Below are 18,750 nucleotides of genomic sequence, written 5' to 3' on the forward strand. Positions count from 1 at the left end.
TGTCACAACTCTACCTAACACACAAGTTATACAATTAGAATAGAACCATCAATAAACTATACTGATGTCACAACTCTACCTAACACACAAGTTATACAATTAGAATAGAACCATCAATAAACTATACTGATGTCACAACTCTACCTAATACACAAGTTATACAATTAGAATAGAACCATCAATAAACTATACTGATGTCACAACTCTACCTAACACACAAGTTATACAATTAGAATAGAACCATCAATAAACTATACTGATGTCACAACTCTACCTAACACACAAGTTATACAATTAGAATAGAACCATCAATAAACTATACTGATGTCTCAACTCTACCTAACACACAAGTTATACAATTAGAATAGAACCATCAATAAACTATACTGATGTCACAACTCTACCTAACACACAAGTTATAAAACTAGAATAGAACCATCAATAAACTATACTGATGTCACTTGTTAAATCCACTTAAATCAGTGTAGATGACGGGGAGGAGACAGCTTAAAGAAGGATTTTTAAGCCTTGAGACATGGATTGTGAATGTGTGCCATTCAGAGGATGAATGGGCAAGACACAATATTTAAGAGCCTTTGAATAGGGTATGGCAGTAGGTGCCAAGCCCACCAGTTTGTTTCAAAAACTGCAACGCTGCTAGGTTTTGTTCATGCTCAACAGATTCCCGTGTGCATCAATAACGGTCCACCACCCAAAGGACATTTAGTCAACTTCACACACCTGTGGGAAGCATTGGAAGGGAAAGGGGATGCCTAGTCCGTTGCACAACTGCATGCATTCAACTGAAATGGGTGTTCTGCATTTAACCCAACCCCTCTGAATCAGAGAGGTGAAGGGGGCTGACTTAATTGATGTCCTTGTCATCAGCTCCCCGGGTAACAGGTGTTGTTCGGGGGTTAACTGCCTTGCTCAAGGGCAGAATGGCTGATTTTCCCCCCTGACCTAACGCTCTTAACCGCATTGGCTACCTGCCGCCCCTCTTGAGTCAACAATGGCCAGCATCTCTGTGGAACGCTTTTGACACATTGTAAAGTCCATGCCCCGACGAATTGAGAGTGTTCTGAGGGCAAAAGGGGGTTTAACTCAATAGTAGGAAGGTGTTCTTAATGTTTGTACACTCAGTGTATTTTACATACATGGATTACCAACTGGGGCAGACCCTTGACTTTTTCCACATTTTGTTACGTTTCAGCCTTATTAAACAAAACCATTTCCTCATCAATCTACACACAATACCCCATAATGCAGAATCGAAAACAGGTTATTAGGAATATTTGCACAAAAAAAACAGAAATACTTTATTTACATAAGTATTCAGACCCTTTGCTATGAGACTAGAAATGGAGCTCAGGTCCATCCTCTTTCCATTGATCATCCTTGAGATGTTTCTACAACTGGATTGGAGTCCACCTGTGATAAATTCAAATGATTTGACGTAATTTGGAAAGGAACACACCTGTCTATTTAATGTCACACAGTTGACAGTGCATGTCAGAGCAAAAACCAAGCCATGAGGTCGAAGGAATTGTCCATGGAGCTCAAACATGATTGTGTCAAGGCACAGATCTGGGGAAGGGTACCTGCAAATTTCTGCCTTATTGAAGGTCCCCAAGAACACAGTGGCCTACATCATTCTTAAATGGAAGAAAATTAAAGCAAGCAAGACTCTTCCTAGAGCTGGACAATCGGCCAAACGGAGCAATCAAGGGAGAAGGGCATTGGTCAGGGAGGTGAAAAAGAACCCGATGGTCACTCTGGCCGAGCTCCAGCGTTCCTCTGTGGAGATGCGATAAGGACAATCATCTCTGCAGCACTCCACCAATCAGGCCTTTATGATAGATTAGCCACTCCTCAGTAAAAGGCACATGACAGCCCACTTGGAGTTTGCCAAAAGGCACCTAAAGGAATCTCAGACCATGACAAACAAGATTCTCTGGTCTGATGAAAACAAGATTGAACTCTTTGGACTGAATGTCAAGCGTCAAGTCTGGAGGAAACCTGGCACCAGCTCTATGGTGAAGCACAGTGGTGGCAACATCATGCTGTGGGGTTGTTTTTCAGCGGCAGTGACTGGGAGACTACTCAGGATCGAGGGAAAGATGAATGGAGAAAAGTACTGAGAGATCCTTGATGAAAACCTGCTCCAGAGCGCTCAGGACCTCAGTCTCGGGTGAAGGTTCATCTTCCAATAGCACAACGATCCTAAGCAAACAGCCAAGACAACGCAGGTGTGGCTTCGGGACAAGTTTCTGAATGTCCTTGAGTGGCCAAGCCAGAGCCCGGACTTGAACCCGATCGAACATCTCTGGAGAGACCTGAAAATAGCTGTGCTGCAACGCTCCCCATACAACCTGACAGAGCTTGAGAGAATCTGCAGAGAAGAATGGGAGAAACTCCCCAAATACAGCTGTGCCAAGCTTGTAGCGTTATACACAAGTTGACTCAAAGATGTAATTGCTGCCAAAGGTGCTTCAACAAAGTACAGGGTCTGAATACTTAAGTAAATGCCTATATTATTTATTTTTAATTAAAAAAATTCAAAGAAATTTTAAAACAAGTTTTTGCTTTGTCATTATGGGGTATTGTGAATAAATTGATAAGAAGAAAAAAAACATTTAAGCAATTTTAGAATAAGGGTGAAGCGTAACAAAATGCGTAAAAAGTCAAGGGGTCTGAATACTACCCGAATGCACTGTATACAGTGGCTTGCGAAAGTATTCGCCCCCCTTGGCATTTTTCCTATTTTGTTGCCTTACAAACTGCAATAAAAATGGATTTTTGAGGGGTCTGTATCTTTTGATTTACACAACATACGTACTAATTTGAAGATGCAAAATAATTTTTGGGGTGAAACAAGAAATAATTATTTTGAATTTTTGCTCATTCTTCAAGGAATAACTGCTCCAGCTCCTTCAAGTTGGATGGTTTCCGCTGGTTACAGCAATCTTTAAGTCATACCACAGATTCTCAATTGGAATGAGGTCTGGGTTTTGACTAGGACATTCCAAGACATTTAAATGTTTCCCCTTAAACCACCCAAGTGTTGCTTTCGCAGTATGCTTAGAGTCATTGCCCTGCTTGAAGGTGAACCTCTTCCCATTATCAAATCTCTGAAAGACTGAAACAGGTTTCCCTCTAGACTTTCCCTGCATTTAGCACCATCCATTTTTCCTTCAATTCTGACCAGTTTCCCAGTCCCTGCCGATGAAAAACATCCCCAGCTGCCACCACCATGCTTCACTGTGGGGATTATGTTCTCGGGGTGATGAGAGGTGTTGGGTTTGCGCCAGACGTAGCATTTTCCTTGATGGCCAAAAAGCTAAATTTTAATCTAATCTGACCAGATTACCTTCTTCCATATGTTTGGGGAATCTCTCACACAAACGTGTTTGTTTATTTCTTTCTTTAAGCAATGGCTTTTTTCTGTCCACTCTTCCGCAAAGCCCAGCTCTGTGGAGTGTACGACTTAAAGTGGTCCTATGGACAGATACTCCAATCTCCGCTGTGGAGCTTTGCAGCTCCTTCAGGGTTATCTTTGGTCTCTTTGTTGCCTCTTTGATTAATGCCCTCCTTGCCTGGTCTGTGAGTTTTGGTGGGCGGCACACTCTTGGCAGGTTTGTTGTGGTGCCATATTCTTTCCATTTTTTAATAATGGATTTAATGGGGCTCTGTGGGATGTTCAAAGTTCCTGATATTTTTTTTATAACCCAACCCTGATCTGTACTTCTCCAAACTTTGTCCCTGACCGTTTTGTAGAGCTCCTTGGTCTTCATGGTGGTGCTTGCTTGGTGGTGCCCCTTGCTTAGTGGTGTTGCAGAATCTGGTGCCTTTCATAACAGGTGTATATATATACTGAGATTATGTGACAGATCATGTGACACTTAGATTGCCCAGAGGTGGACTTTATTTAACAAATTATGTGACTTCTGAAAGGTTGTACCAGATCTTATTTAGGGGCTTCATAGCAAAGGGGGTGAATACATATGCACGCACCACTTTTGTTTTTTATTTCCCCAAGTTTTTTTAAACAAGTTATTTTTTTCATTTCACTTCAGCAATTTGGACTATTTTGTGTATGTCCATTACATGAAATCCAAATAAAAATCTATTTAAATTACAGGTTGTAATGCAACAAAATAGGAAAAAATGGCAAGGTGGATGAATACTTTTGCAAAGCACTATACATGCCAATACAGCTGTCTGTGTAGATTGAGTATATCTGAGTTCTGTATTGCAGTTCTTTTAAGTAACGTTCATATTCATCAATTTACCATAGGCCGAATTAGGTATTTTTGACTGGGGTCCATATTCTGACCCCAAAGGACTTAAAATATATATATATATATATATGGATCAGGGATTTAAACCGATACAGGGAACCGAACTCCGAAAATCAAAAACATTTGCATGCAACAGAATCAGAACCGAGAACGAAAGTGATCTATACTGTTCCTGAACAGAGCAGCTATATTAAAAGCACGATTAATATCGTTATTTTACTTTCTGGGCATTTTTTTTTAAGTTCCGCAAAAAATGCAACTAAGCGCCAGTTTAAAGTCCTCACTCTGTCACTCAGAAATGTATTCCAGTGTCTGCCTGCCTGACTGTTGAAAATATTTGCTAGTGTGTATGCATGTGTAGACTACCTGCCCCTCCCCCTCGTAGCATAGTTCACATAGTTCACTAATTTCAGTCACATCAAGTGCCCTACACTTGTCTGTCAAATATATGTAAATAGCTTGCCTACTCCATAGAAAGTTGTTTTATCCACACTTGTTGGCGTAATAATTGAATGTCGAGCTAGCTAAATGTATAAACTGTATTTGACTGTTTGTTTATTCCATGTGTAACTCTGTTGTTGTATGTGTCGACCTGCTATGTTTTATTATTGGCCAGGTTGCAGTTGTAAATGAGAACTTGTTCTCAACTAGCCTACCTGGTTAAATAAAGGGGAAATAAAATAAAAAAATAATTTGAGATGTTTAAAAAGGAATAATATAAACCGTTATTTTTTGGGGGTTCGAACCTGTTCAGATCTTTATTTTGCTGGTTGGAACAGTGGAATGAAACAAAAAAATTATGGTTCTGTTCAGAACTAAACAATTTTGGTTCCAAATCCTGATAATTAATACAGAAATACTGAACAGTGATTTAGATTTCGGGACCTTGGGCTTTATCTGCGCAAAGCATTGTTTTCAGATATTAAGCATTGAGGTTTTCACATCCCAGATGTCAGAACTGTTTTGTAGTGAATTCTTATTTCATAACCCATTAAGGTACTCACCTTATAGATACCTAAAGTGCAGAGTATATAAAAAAAATGTAGAGGGTACAATCGCAGATTGCTGTTGTCACGAACCGGCTCAAAGTTCGTAACAGAAAGGGAGACAACGTGGAGATAAGGAATAGCAAAATATATTTATTAACTAAAGTAAACTAAATATAATTAACAATGGTGTATGTAGACAGTAATCAGTAGTGTAAGTGAGTGGTTGCGTGCATAAATGTGATAATGAGGGGTGTTGAAAGGTGCCAATGCAAACAACCAAAAAACAACCACAACACCACAAAAATGCCACAACCAAAATCTGTATCTGCATGGAGAGAGTCTCCTCAATGAATGGGGAAGAGGTGTATTTATCCTTTCGCTGACGACCCGGGAACTTCTTAAGGGATAGGGGGCAGTATTGAGAATTTTGATAAAAATATGTGCCCATTTTTAACTGCCTCCTACACCAACTCAGAAGCTAGGATATGCATATTATTAACATATTTGGATAGAAAACACTCTGAACTTTCTAAAACTGTTTGAATGGTGTCTGTAAGTATAACAGAACTCATGTGGCAGTCAAAACCCTGAGACGAATTCTAACAGGAAGTGGATATCTGATGTGTTTAATTACTTTTAAGCCTATGCCATTGAAACACACAGGGACTTATTAATCATTGAGCACTTCCTACACCATCCACTAGATGTCACCAGTCTTTACAAAGTGGTTTGAGTCTTCTACTGTGAAAACTGACCGAACGAGAGGCTTGGAAAGTTGGTCATAAGCGGATGACCTATACTACTCTGGCGCGCGAGTGCAAGTTTGGGTACTCTCGTTCCAATACGTTTTAAAAGAGAATGCAATCGTCCGCCTTGAATATTATTGAAGTTCTGATTGAAAAAGGCCCTAATGATTTATGCTATCCAACGTTTGACATGTTTGAACGAACGTAAATATTTTTTTTCCCCCTCTTTGGTGAAGACCAGTCCGGCGGGCGTCGTTCATGTTTTTGAGTAGTGTAAGATTTTTTAAGATTTTCTACTTAGTGTGCCTCTAACATGCACCAAGCTAACAAACGTTATTACCATGAATTGCAGCTATTACACATGTTTTCCACTAACCAACTAGTTATGTCTCAATGCAGCTTACACAAGCAAACTGATGTTTCCACTTGCAGCACATAACAGGAACTGGCCCAACCACAAGCCTGCGGGGGCCCCATCTTGTGATAACAGCAACAGTGTCTGGCATGCTCGACCCTGTGAAAACAGGAACACACACACACACAAGCCATAGCTTATCCAAGGCACTCACACCCAGACTTAGAAGCTTTGATAGAAACTCAACATCATCAGAACATTGTGCAAGATCGCAGGAAGACGCATGAACAGATGGAGCCAATCGACGGTGACAACGCCTGGACCTGAGCCAACCAGAGGATCGGGACTTCAAGACTCAACCTACTTTTTGTGTTGTATAAAACATGTAAACAAACTGTTTTAGGGACTCTCTTCCGCTGGCTCCCTCAGAGCTACTGGAACGAGTCCGTGCACGCTGTACCAAATATCTTCACTCTGAATAAACTATCGCTTGTCATATAATTTAGCGCCTTGTCCGAATCAGTCCTTGACCGACTCTCCCTTCTTCTCATTCCATTTACCAACAGTAGCCTACAGGACGCGCTAACAACACGGAGCTTTTTGGACATAAATTATTAGCTTTTTCGAACAAAACTACATTTGTTATGGACCTGGGATTCCTGGAAGTGCCTTCTGATGAAGATAATCAAAGGTAAGGGAATATTTACATAGAATTTTAGATCTCTCCAACATGGCGCCTAGTCTGTATCGCCAAGCCTATTTTTCTGAGCGCAGTACTCAGATTATTGCAAAGTGTGATTTCCCAGTAAAGTTATTTTTAAATCTGGCAATGCGGTTGCGTTCACGAGATGTTAATCTATAATTCTTTGAATGACAATATAATATTTTACCAATGGTTTTGAATAGTAATTATTTAATTTGTTGTGCTGATTGACTGGCGGTATTGGAAGGAAAATATTTTCTCAACATCATCGCCATTGTAAAATGCTGTTTTTGGATATAAATATGAACTTGATAGAACAAAAAATGCATGTATTGTCTAACATAATGTCCTAGGAGTGTCATCTGATGAAGGTTGTCAAAGGTTAGTGCATAATTTTAGCTGGTTTTCTGCTTTTGGTGACGCCTGTCTTTGCATTGACAAAACATTACACACAGCTATTTTCAATGTACTGTCCTAACATAATCTAACTTTATGCTTTCGCCGTAAAGCCTTTTTGAAATCGGACAACATGGTTAGATTAAGGATATGTTTATCTTTCAAAGGGTGTAAGATAGTTGTATGTTTAAGAAATTTGAATTATGACATTTAATTGTTTTCAAATTTGGCGCCCTTGATATTTCACCTGCTGTTGATAGGAGTGTACCAGACTACGGCAGACAGAGTGGGAGGGCCCCCCCCCCCCATAAAACCGGGGACCAACTAGGGCCCCGGAACACCATACTAGTCACACAAACAAATACCTTTAACCTGTTATGGCTAGGGGGCAGTATTTTCACGGCTGGATAAAAAACATACCCGATTTAATCTGGTTACTACTCCTGCCCAGTAACTAGAATATGCATATAATTATTGGCTTTGGATAGAAAACACTCCAAAGTTTCTAAAACTGTCTGAATGGTGTCTGTGAGTATAACAGAACTCAAATGGCAGGTCAAAACCTGAGAGATTCCTTTACAGGAAGTGGCCTGTCTGACCATTTCTTGAACTTCTTTGCCATCTCCATCTTTTACAAAGGACCTCTGCTCTAACGTGACACTTCCTACGTCTTCCATGGGCGCTCAGAGCCCGGGAAAAACCTGAATGTCGTTATCCCAGCCCCAGGCTGAAACACATTATCGCCTTTCTCAAGTGGCCGTTCAAGGGACTGTGGGCTTAGGGGCGTGCCCTGGCCGCCCCCGTCTTTGTGATTTTTCCTCTGTTTGCCGAAAAGGAGATTCCCGGTCGGAATATTATTGTTTTTTACGAGATAAATTGCATAAAAATTGATTTTAAACAGCGGTTGACATGCTTTGAAGTACGTTAATGGAATATTTAGAATTTTTTTGTCACGAATTGCGCCATGCGCGCGACCCTGATTTACCATTTCGGATAGTGTCTGGGACGCACGAACAAAACGCCGCTATTCGGATATAACGATGGATTATTTTGGACCAAACCAACATTTGTTATTGAAGTAGCAGTCCTGGGAGTGCATTCTGATGAAGACAACAAAAGGTAATCAAACTTTTATAATAGTAAATCTGATTTTGGTGAAGGCTAAACTTGCCGGGTGTCTAAATAGCTAGCCCGTGATGGCTGGGCTATGTACTTAGAATATTGCAAAATGTGCTTTCACAAAAAAGCTATTTTAAAATCGGACATATCGAGTGCATAGAGGAGTTCTGTATCTATAATTCTTAAAATAAGTGTTATGCTTTTTGTGAACGTTTATCGTGAGTAATTTTGTAAATTGTTAGCAAATTCCCCGGAAGTTTGCGGGGGGTATGCTAGTTCTGAACGTCACATGCTAATGTAAAAAGCTGTTTTTTGATACAAATATGAACTTGATTGAACAAAACATGCATGTATTGTATAACATAATGTCCTAGGTGTGTCATCTGATGAAGATCATCAAAGGTTAGTGCTGCATTTAGCTGTCTTCTGGGTTTTTGTGACATTATATGCTAGCTTGAAAAATGGGTGTCTGATTATTTCTGGCTTGGTACTCTGCTGACATAATCTAATGTTTTTCTTTCGCTGTAAAGCCTTTTTGAAATCGGACAGTGTGGTTAGATAAAGGAGAGTCTTGTCTTTAAAATGCTGTGAAATAGTCATATGTTTGAAAAATTGAAGTTTTTGTATTTTTGAGGAATTTGTAATTCGCGCCACGCCTATCATTGGATATTGGAGCAGGTGTTCCGCTAGCGGAACGTCTAGATGTAATTAACTTGCAATGAAAACAACTTTCTGACAAAATTTGAAATGTATAATGTATGCAGCTAGACTCTTACCTGTATACATGGAAGAACGCTACATGGCAGACTGCAACCACTTTCATTAAATAAGACGTTTTGTGTCGTTCCCGTTTTGTTTGTACAGCTTTCTTAGCCCGTTTTGTCTAGTCACTCTGGTTCACACTAACTGTGTGCAATGCCATAAGAACCATCAGATCTTTCTCCCTCTCTTTTATGGATGCCATGGTTACCCTTAGTTTGAAGATGTAATCCGAAGAAACACTTTTGCAGTTCTCCATGAAATCTTAACAAAATAAGGTGTAGGTGTTTTTTTTCAATCTTTTGTTACAGCTTGTTTGAGTTGTAATCTGTGGTGCCCAGTGTGATTGTCATTTCTCTGGTTGTGGTCTGGTGGGCTCAGCAGAGGGGAATAGCGAGATATAGCAATATATATATATTTTGTATTTTCTTGTGACTATGGCGTCTTATGTAGATGAGTTCATTCACTTTCCATCAGAGGAACTGTTAGAATTATGTACTAAAGAACAGCTGAAGGTTGCTGAACACTACAAGGTTGAAATTAGTGATAAATGTCAAAAAAATTCTACTAGGTTGATATTAAAGGCCAATCTGATGGAGAGTGGTATTCTTGAAGTTACCACTGGGGCAGCCTCTGCTGAGGACTCGTCGTCTCCCCGTAATGTAACAATGGCCGCTCCATCGGTTAGTCCTAGTAGTCTTCTTTTTGAACAGCAGAAAGAACTCCTTCTGTTTCAGCTAGAGCATGATTGTGAGAAGCTAGAGCATGATTGTGTAAAGTATGAAAAATAATTGCCATTTAAACAGGATTTGGAGCGTGCTGATCGGCTAAAGTATGAAAAGGAATTGGAATTTAAAAAAGCTAAAAGCAAGCTGCAACAAAAGCGACTAGAGCTGGTTAGGGAAGGAAAGCTCTCAGGGGAGAGTTTGCTCTGGGAAGGTGACCCAGATGTACCTAGCTCCTCTTTTGGTCATGCCCCAGATACATTTGATATTGTTGGGAACTTACGGTTGTTGCCTAAATTTAATGTGAAGGACCCTGAGACATTCTTTTTGTTGTTTGAGCGTGTTGCTGACGTTAGGAGTTAGCCTGATTCTGACCTCACTAATGTTGCAGTGTGTGCTGACTGGTAAAGCGCAGGAAGCATATTCAGCTCTTAGTGTAGCCGACAGTGTCAGTTAAGATAAGGTTAAAACGGCTGTGTTACAGATTTACGAATTGGTTCCTAAGGCTTACCGCCAACGATTTAGAACTTTAAAAAGGATGATAAACAGACTCATGTTGAGTTTGCGTGAGAATTATCTTCACAGTTTAATCGCTGGTGTTCTGCCTCTGCAGTTATGACTTTCCAAGGGCTGTGTGATCTGATTATGCTAGAGCAATTTAAGGACACAATCCATGATTGTACATTTAACGAACGAAAAGTACACTGTCACAGAAGCTACGGTTTTGGCGGATGAGTATGTTTTGACTCTCAAAAGTGTCTTTGCAGAGCCCCGTATTCAGAGTGAGTGGGGGCGTTCGGAGAGATTTGGGGCTCACTCACCAAGATACTTTGCTTCACGGGCAGAGTTTCATTCAACTAGGGTTGAGCCTGACTCCCGTGGTAAAGCTGACTTTGGTCAAGAGTGTCACTACTGTCAAGGTTCGGGTCACTGGAAAAATCAATGTCCAGTTCTCAGGGCTAGGGGTAAAAATCAGTACTTGTGCTTATGTTAAATCTCAGCCTACAGCGTTAGCTGCACCTGTTCACTCCTGACACATGCCCAGGGGCATGTGAAAGTCTATATTGATCTAGACTATTTACCTTTCATTACAGAGGGTTTTGTGTCTATGTTAGGAAGTAAGGACCTAGTGCCAGTGAAGATCCTGAGACACAGGTGCCTCTGAATCATTTGTGTTGGAGTCTGTGTTACCCTTCTCTGCTGAGACTGATTCGGGGAATAGTGTTCAAATTTTGGGGAATAGGTTTGAACACTCTGTCAGTTCCATTGCATAAACTGATATTGGATTGTGGACTGGTGAAAGGTGAGGTTGTTGTGGGGGTGCGTCCTTTGTTGCCTACTGAGGGTATTGACGTTATCCTTGGGAATAACTTGGCTGGTGAGAGTGTATGGCCTGTCGTGTTTCCATCTTTAGTGGTTTCCGCTGTCATTTGTAGGGATTCCTGATGAGAGTGCGCAGTTTCCCAGAGGTGTTCTCTGCGTGTGCAGTGATGCGTTCTATGAGCCGTGGCGACCTGGTCACTGCGCAGGCTAACGAGAATGCCACAAAGAAGTATGTCACTACTTTCCCTGTTATGTCTCCCGCTCTGATCTAAAGGCGCAACGGGTTGACCCCACGTTAGAAGAGTTGCGTGACCAAATTGTGCCTATGGAACAGTTGGGAGATGTCGCCCATGGCTATTTTCTCCAAGAGCATGTCCTGATGAGAAAGTGGGTTTCTCGTGGTAGTTGTTTTCTGGGGGAGGCAATTAGTCAGGTTGTTGTACCAGTTAAGCTTCATGAGTTGGTGTTGACGACTTCCCACAATGATGTTGCCGGACATATGGGTGTGAGGAAAATCTACAATCGCATATTAAGACATTTCTTTTGGCCTAGGTTAGAGGGATGTTTCTGAGTTCATCTTGTCACACCTGTGAATTAACCTGCGAATTAACTAATCAAGCTATTAAGCTGGTACCACTGTTTCCTATTCCGATACTCAGCCAACCTTTTGAGTATCTGATTATTGACTGTGTTGGTCCTCTGCCTCGTTCTAAAAAGGGTAGTAGTTACCTGTTCACTGTGATGTCAGACCACTAAGTTTCCTGCTGCCTATCCTCTCCTGTCTATCACAACTAATTCTGTGCTAAAAGCTTTGACTCAGTTTCTCACTGTTTGGAATCCATAAGGTCATTCAGACTGATCAAGGATCTGATTTCACCTCTAATATGTTTGGTCAGGTTCTCCAACAGCTCCATATTAAACACAATTTGTCTAGCGCCTATCACGTGCAAAGTCAAGGAGCACTGGAACGTTTCCATCAAATACTTAACTTCTATGGGCTAGGTGGGACGCTAGCGTCCCACCTGCGGGACACAGCCAGTGAAATATCAGGGTGGCAAATTCAAAAACAACAAAATGCCATAATTCAACTTTCTCAAACAGACAACTATTTTACACGTTTTTTATCCAGCCTTGAAAATACTGCCCCCTAGCCATAAGAGGTTAAAGCGTACTGTTAGCTAGCTAGATAACTGGCTGGCTCGCTAGCTAACATTGCGTGTGTGATCTGTGTAGTAATACTATCTCCGAAAGTCATTTGTATTGCTAGTTATAGCCTAATGTTAGCTAGCTAACTAACATTGAACCTAGTTGGTTAGCTTTAGCTAGCTATGACAATTGGTTTGTATTGCTAGTACTCTATCGTTGGGATTAGCTACTAGTTACATGTCAAACAAAAGACTCCACTTCGCCAGATGGTTATGTGACCCATCAAGTTAGCCAGGTGAATCTGGCGGTGATTACAGCCATCTATTGTATAATTAGACTAAACTATTTGTATCTGGAATTTGTCTTTCAGCATCAGTAGGACACGCCTGACTTTCCTCCACCAGTCATACAAGGAGAATGGTTCTAACGCCTTCCATCAAAAGAGAGCTGGCCCAAGCAAGCACAGGTTACACCTGAAGCATGAGGACTTGCAGCCAGTTGTGAACTTCATCAACAAATACGCAGAGCATAATGCAACAGTATTACCAGGATGCCACCCAGGACAACAAACACTTTGGTGGAAAGCTGCTGCCAATCTCATGTGACAAAAGCAGCGTTGTGGCGTCTCTACAAGGAATCAATGACTACACTTAGTATCTAAAGCATAAATAACACATACACTACTGGTCAAAAGTTTTAGAACACCTACTCATTCAAGGGTTTTTCTTCATTTTTACTATTTTCTACATTATAGAATAATAGTGAAGACATAAACTATGAAATTACACATGTAGTAACCAAAAAAGTGTTAAACAAATCAAAATATATTTGAGATTCTTCAAATAGCCACCCTTTGCCTTGATGATAGATTTGCACACTCTTGGCATTCTCTCAAATAGCTTCACCTGGAATGCAGGTGACTACCTCATGGAGCTGGTTGAGAAAACTAATAGCGTATTTTCATTATTTAATTTACCTTCTACATCAATGGCACTACTTATATTGATCTCACATTGTTTGTGTATTTTTCAGAGATACGTGTAGTCTGGCTGTCTTCCTTCAAGAATCTTTTGAGAGATTGCTGGTATGGTGATGGACAGCAGTGTGAAAGAGGTTAACATCCCACAGCTGGTTGGACTGGAGGATGTACGGTGCTGGTGGAAAGGTATGGCTGGCAACATCACCTGACTCCGTACTTCAGGCCGCTGCCACAGATCAAGCAGTACCAGCACTTCAGGAGAAAATAATTTTCATTGCATTGTATGAGGTTATTCTTATTATCTAAACTTGGGTTGTCAATTGATGTCATTCAAGGTTGTAATGTCTTCTCTATTTCTTTGTCTATTTTCTTGTTTTACAGCTTTGATGCTCTAGAGCCTGGTGTTATTTGTTTCCAAGGAGCATCCGGACTCAGTCGGGACCAGGTTCCAGCTGCTGCTCAACACTGACGTCCTTCCTCCCACAGATGGTCTGCCTGTACAAGCATCACCTGGACTGGACACAACTAGACAAACATATATTTTTGAGAAGATCCGGGAGTTTTGCGACAAAGAGGCCATGGACATCACATGCCCTGCACCAACGTCAAGGGCAGGACAGAAACAGGCTCTACGAATATAGATTCCCTTGTTCATGCGTGGTGTGGACGGACCAGTTCATCACTGGGGGACGAGTTCCCAGTCATCCAGACTATCTGCAGTGCCTAATAGCAACACTTTCACATGACTCTCTCCTAGCACACATACACAAACGCCATACATTGTTGCTGCTATTTATTTGCTCAGCCACTTTACCCCTTATTGTATACATAAACAGTAACTACCTCATCTATCACCAGTATCAGTGATAACACTGTTTAGCACATGGCCTCACATGTGAATCCTCAAAGAGATGGGTGGATCTAAGGCTTATTAGGCTGTGAATGATGTTGAATAGGTGTAGACAAAGAACAGCTCTCCAGTAGGTATACCAAACAGGGTCATTTTCTCAAATGTAGGATTACAAGTTTATCAACATTCAAAGCAGATTTCTTTCCCATTGTTCCTCAACTGCAGTTTATGATATACCATTTTCTAACTTTGTCTCTACATTTACATTTCAGTCATTTAGCAGACGCTCTTATCCAGAGTGACTTACAGTAGTGAATGCATACATTTCATACATTTTCTCTGTACTGGTCCCCCGTGGGAATCGAACCCACAACCCTGGCGTTGCAAACACCATGCTCTACCAACTGAGCCACACAGGAAGCACTCTACTTTTATTCAATGTAAAAAAACACAATTTCAAATGTTGCTACATAAGACGAATCAAGGCGGTGAGTCACAAATGGGTACCTACTCCTTCATACAAAACACAGCTCTTTCACAATCCAAACCCCTGTCTTTGACACAGCACAAATGCAGTGTTTTATCATTATCCAAGTCAGTGAGTTCTCCACAACGCAAACCTTGTTTTTGTCATCTACACAATGACAAAGCAGAAATGTTTCATAATTGCTTTAAACTCACCCACTGCTGGTGAATGTTGCACATGAAGAGTTCATTTCCAAACCCTATATGCACCAATTTTCACGTTTTTTTTTTCATCAGAAATGATTGCTTATGGATATGTTCATTTTTGTGTAAAATATTAATATTCTCAGATTTTTTTATTAATAGATTTGAGATGTGTATGAAAATGTTTTTTTTTGCCAAACGCTATGCAGTATATCCATTGTTTAACTGGAATGGAATATCCTCTACATTTGACTGAGATATGTGGTTGTCCCACCTAGGCTTTCTTAAGATGAATCCACTTACTGTAAGTCACAAATGTAATATTTGTACAGTTCTTTATAAGAAATGTAGTTATTTATTACATTTGACTGTGTAAAATTTAGCAGTACTACTTATTTACCAACATGTCTGAAAATGGATATGTAACGTTTTACATAACTTCATGTATCTCCACAGAGAGTTTGTGTCTTCAAAGCACATAGATTTTATTTTGTATTTTTTTTATTTAACCTTTATTTAACTAGGCAAAAGGCCTCCTGCGGGGACGGGGGCTGGGATTAAAAATACAAATGGTCAAATAAAAATATAGAACAAAACACACATCACGACACAAGAGACAAAACAACACTACATAAAGAGAGACCTAAGACAACAACATAGCATGGCAGCAACACATGACAACACATGCAGGGTTCCTCTCAGGGATTACAGTAAACACCACATACAGGCTTCCTCTCAGGGATTACAGTAAACACCACATGCAGGGTTCCTCTCAAGGATTACAGTAAACAACACATACAGGGTTCCTCTCAAGGATGACAGTAAACACCACATACAGGCTTCCTCTCAGGGATTACAGTAAACACCACATACAGGGTTCCTCTCAGGGATTACAGTAAACACCACATACAGGGTTCCTCTCAGGGATTACAGTAAACACCACATACAGGCTTCCTCTCAGGGATTACAGTAAACACCACATACAGGGTTCCTCTCAGGGATTACAGTAAACACCACATACAGGGTTCCTCTCAGGGATTACAGTAAACACCACATACAGGGTTCCTCTCAAGGATTACAGTAAACACCACATACAGGGTTCCTCTCAGGGATTACAGTAAAAACCACATACAGGCTTCCTCTCAGGGATTACAGTAAACACCAAATACAGGCTTCCTCTCAGGGATTACAGTAAACACCACATACAGGGTTCCTCTCAGGGATGTCTGCACTTTATTTTATCTCTTTGTCTGGGTTTTCCTGTCACACACACAAAGTCTCAAGTCATGAAGATTCAACACACACACACACAAAAACACACACAGCGACCAAGCTACCTCTCAAATAGTTAGAAAAGCATGCAGTAGCTGAGGGAGTTCAGAGGCAAAGAGTCCCTGCTCTTTGCACTCTGTGTCCCTGCTCTCTGTGTTTCTGTGTTCCTTTGCTGTGTGTGTGTGTGTGTGTGTGTGTGTGTGTGTGTGTGTGTGTGTGTGTGTGTGTGTGTGTGTGTGTGTGTGTGTGTGTGTGTGTGTGTGTGTGTGTGTGTGTGTGTGTGTGTGTGTGTATTCAACTCCATGGAGAGCCATAATTGTGTTTTATTTTACGATCCTCCGTCTACCACATCAGTGATTATTATGCCCAGTGCAGTGCGTGCATGCATGTGTGCTTGCCAGCATGTGTGTGCGTGCCTGTACTGCAGATGTTTCCATTAATTTCACTGTAATGCACACACACTGCTAGCAGGCTCTTTGACAAGTGCAAGTGTGGGGTTAAAGGTTAACTAAGAACTGAATGCTGTGGTCATGTGTTCCTGTGTTTCACCTGACCCGAGAGGGAAGCTGCTTGACACCATCAATCCTCGCCTCCTCATTCCTGATAGGCTCTTGAGTTGAGATGGACTAGGATGAAGTTGCCCCTTGACACTGATCTTAGGTCAGTTTTTCAAGGAGCACAAACTGATCCTGGATCTGTGAATATGAGAAACTTCTGCTTGCAGAGAGTGAGAACCAGGGGTTGGAAACAAAATTATTATCCAATTGTTTAGTTCTGAAAAGAAATTTTTTTTACGTTGCTTTCCACTGTTCCGACCAGCAAAATAAAGTTCTGAACCGGTTCGAAACAAAAAGAAGTAACAGTTTATATCGTTCCTTATTTTTTTTACATTTAGCTCGACATTAAATTACTTCACCAATCAGTATGGATAAAGCAGCTTGTTGTGGCGCGGGTAAGCAATTTCATCCGTATAGGAAAGTCGTTAAGAGCAAATTGTATTTCGCCGTAACTGTATGGTTTAATCATACTGAGGGGGTTTGATTTATCTCGTCTGGGTGTCCATGTAGGTGTGTTTTACATTGGCTGAAAGTTGATTGCATTCGATTTGGAACCAGGCTGCCTCTCGGGCGTGAGCCAGGTACCCCGTTCAAAGCCCACTGTGATGTCGGCTCAAAACAAAATTGACGTAATTAAGCACGTGTGGTAAATAGGATTTTGTGTTTTCCCACGCAAAAGTGATTGCTTTTGATTAAAACGCTTTATCTGCCTTCCCAATGAAAAATATTAAGAACATTTAAATATTTACTTTACGGAAAAGAGATGTTGTATGTTTCTGAACACCATGCTGCCTTGTTGAAAACATGACCAAGCAGCGCAGATTAGTGTTCAATTTCTGGATAGCGCTCTTCCCTCCCCGCTTTCAGGATGAGGTGATGGGCAAATCCCGGTGCCCCGCGGCTCAGAATAATCGAATCCGCCCAATGAAAGACAAATACAAGCACTGTGCTGCCAGTCACAGCGTAGGGCGCAAAATGCAACTGACATTTTGAGGCTGAGGAGAGAGCGAGAGAGGATGGAGGAAGCTTGCCTTGAAGCGCTGGGAATCTTTTTAAGACATGCATTATCTGAATTAGGCCCACAGAATTATACCTACGGAGGAGCGGCTTCTATGGAGGAACTTTGAATGTCTTTGAACTTCCGAGTTGGTTTAACAGACAAATACAAGCACTGTGCTGCCAGTCACAGTGTAGGGCGCAAAATGCATTGGACCAAAGCAAATGTTAGCTAGCTAATGTAGCTATCAAGCCTGAGTGCGCAGAGCAGCACTACACTCTAAAAAGAAAAGAGTTCTGGAGTATCCTTTAGGGGTTCTTCAAATTGAAACTGTGTAGGAACCCCTATAAGTTCCTCAAAGGACCTTTTGGGGTTACTTTTTGAACTACCCCCCCCCCCCCCACACAACTGTTATTATTATTATTCATGGTAATAAAATGCATAAAACAACAACAATAACACAATATTTTAGTTCTCAGTGTTTATTATTTTATTGGGAAAGCAGAATAAAACAATCCAAATATGAGGTAAACTCCCAGCAGAGGCCCAAGTCCAATAGGTATATCCTCTGGCCTGTTGATGTTAATGTGTTGATGTTCACCGTATCCATATCCAGAATGATTTTGCAGTGCATGATGATAGAGGTGTAGGGAGGCTGAAGTCTGTGAAACCCCCAAAAATTGATTATACAGATGATTAACAAAACATGCACACAACATTATTCATAGCTTGGTTTTTGTGGTGAATGTGAACGAAAATAACTGTTTTGATAATTGTTTTCTTGCACATATCTTGTCCATAATGTAGAGGTCTATGGGATGTTCATTGAAGAGGTAAGGGAGCAGGAGGGTACATGTGATCTGC

At 40.9% G+C, this 18,750-nt stretch overlaps 1 long non-coding RNA gene across 1 annotated transcript; it reads left to right on the forward strand.

Annotated features, from left to right (window-relative positions):
* The first annotated feature begins 6,325 nt into the window (after positions 1 to 6,325).
* On the forward strand, positions 6,326 to 18,352 carry LOC123726857 (uncharacterized). Its single transcript, XR_006759005.1, has 3 exons — positions 6,326 to 7,082; positions 12,933 to 13,727; positions 13,923 to 18,352. It is a non-coding gene; the product is annotated as an uncharacterized lncRNA (long non-coding RNA).
* Positions 18,353 to 18,750: the final 398 nt, after the last annotated feature.

Source organism: Salmo salar, chromosome ssa14 (assembly GCF_905237065.1).
Source record: "Salmo salar chromosome ssa14, Ssal_v3.1, whole genome shotgun sequence".
Taxonomy (NCBI): Eukaryota; Metazoa; Chordata; class Actinopteri; order Salmoniformes; family Salmonidae; genus Salmo; species Salmo salar.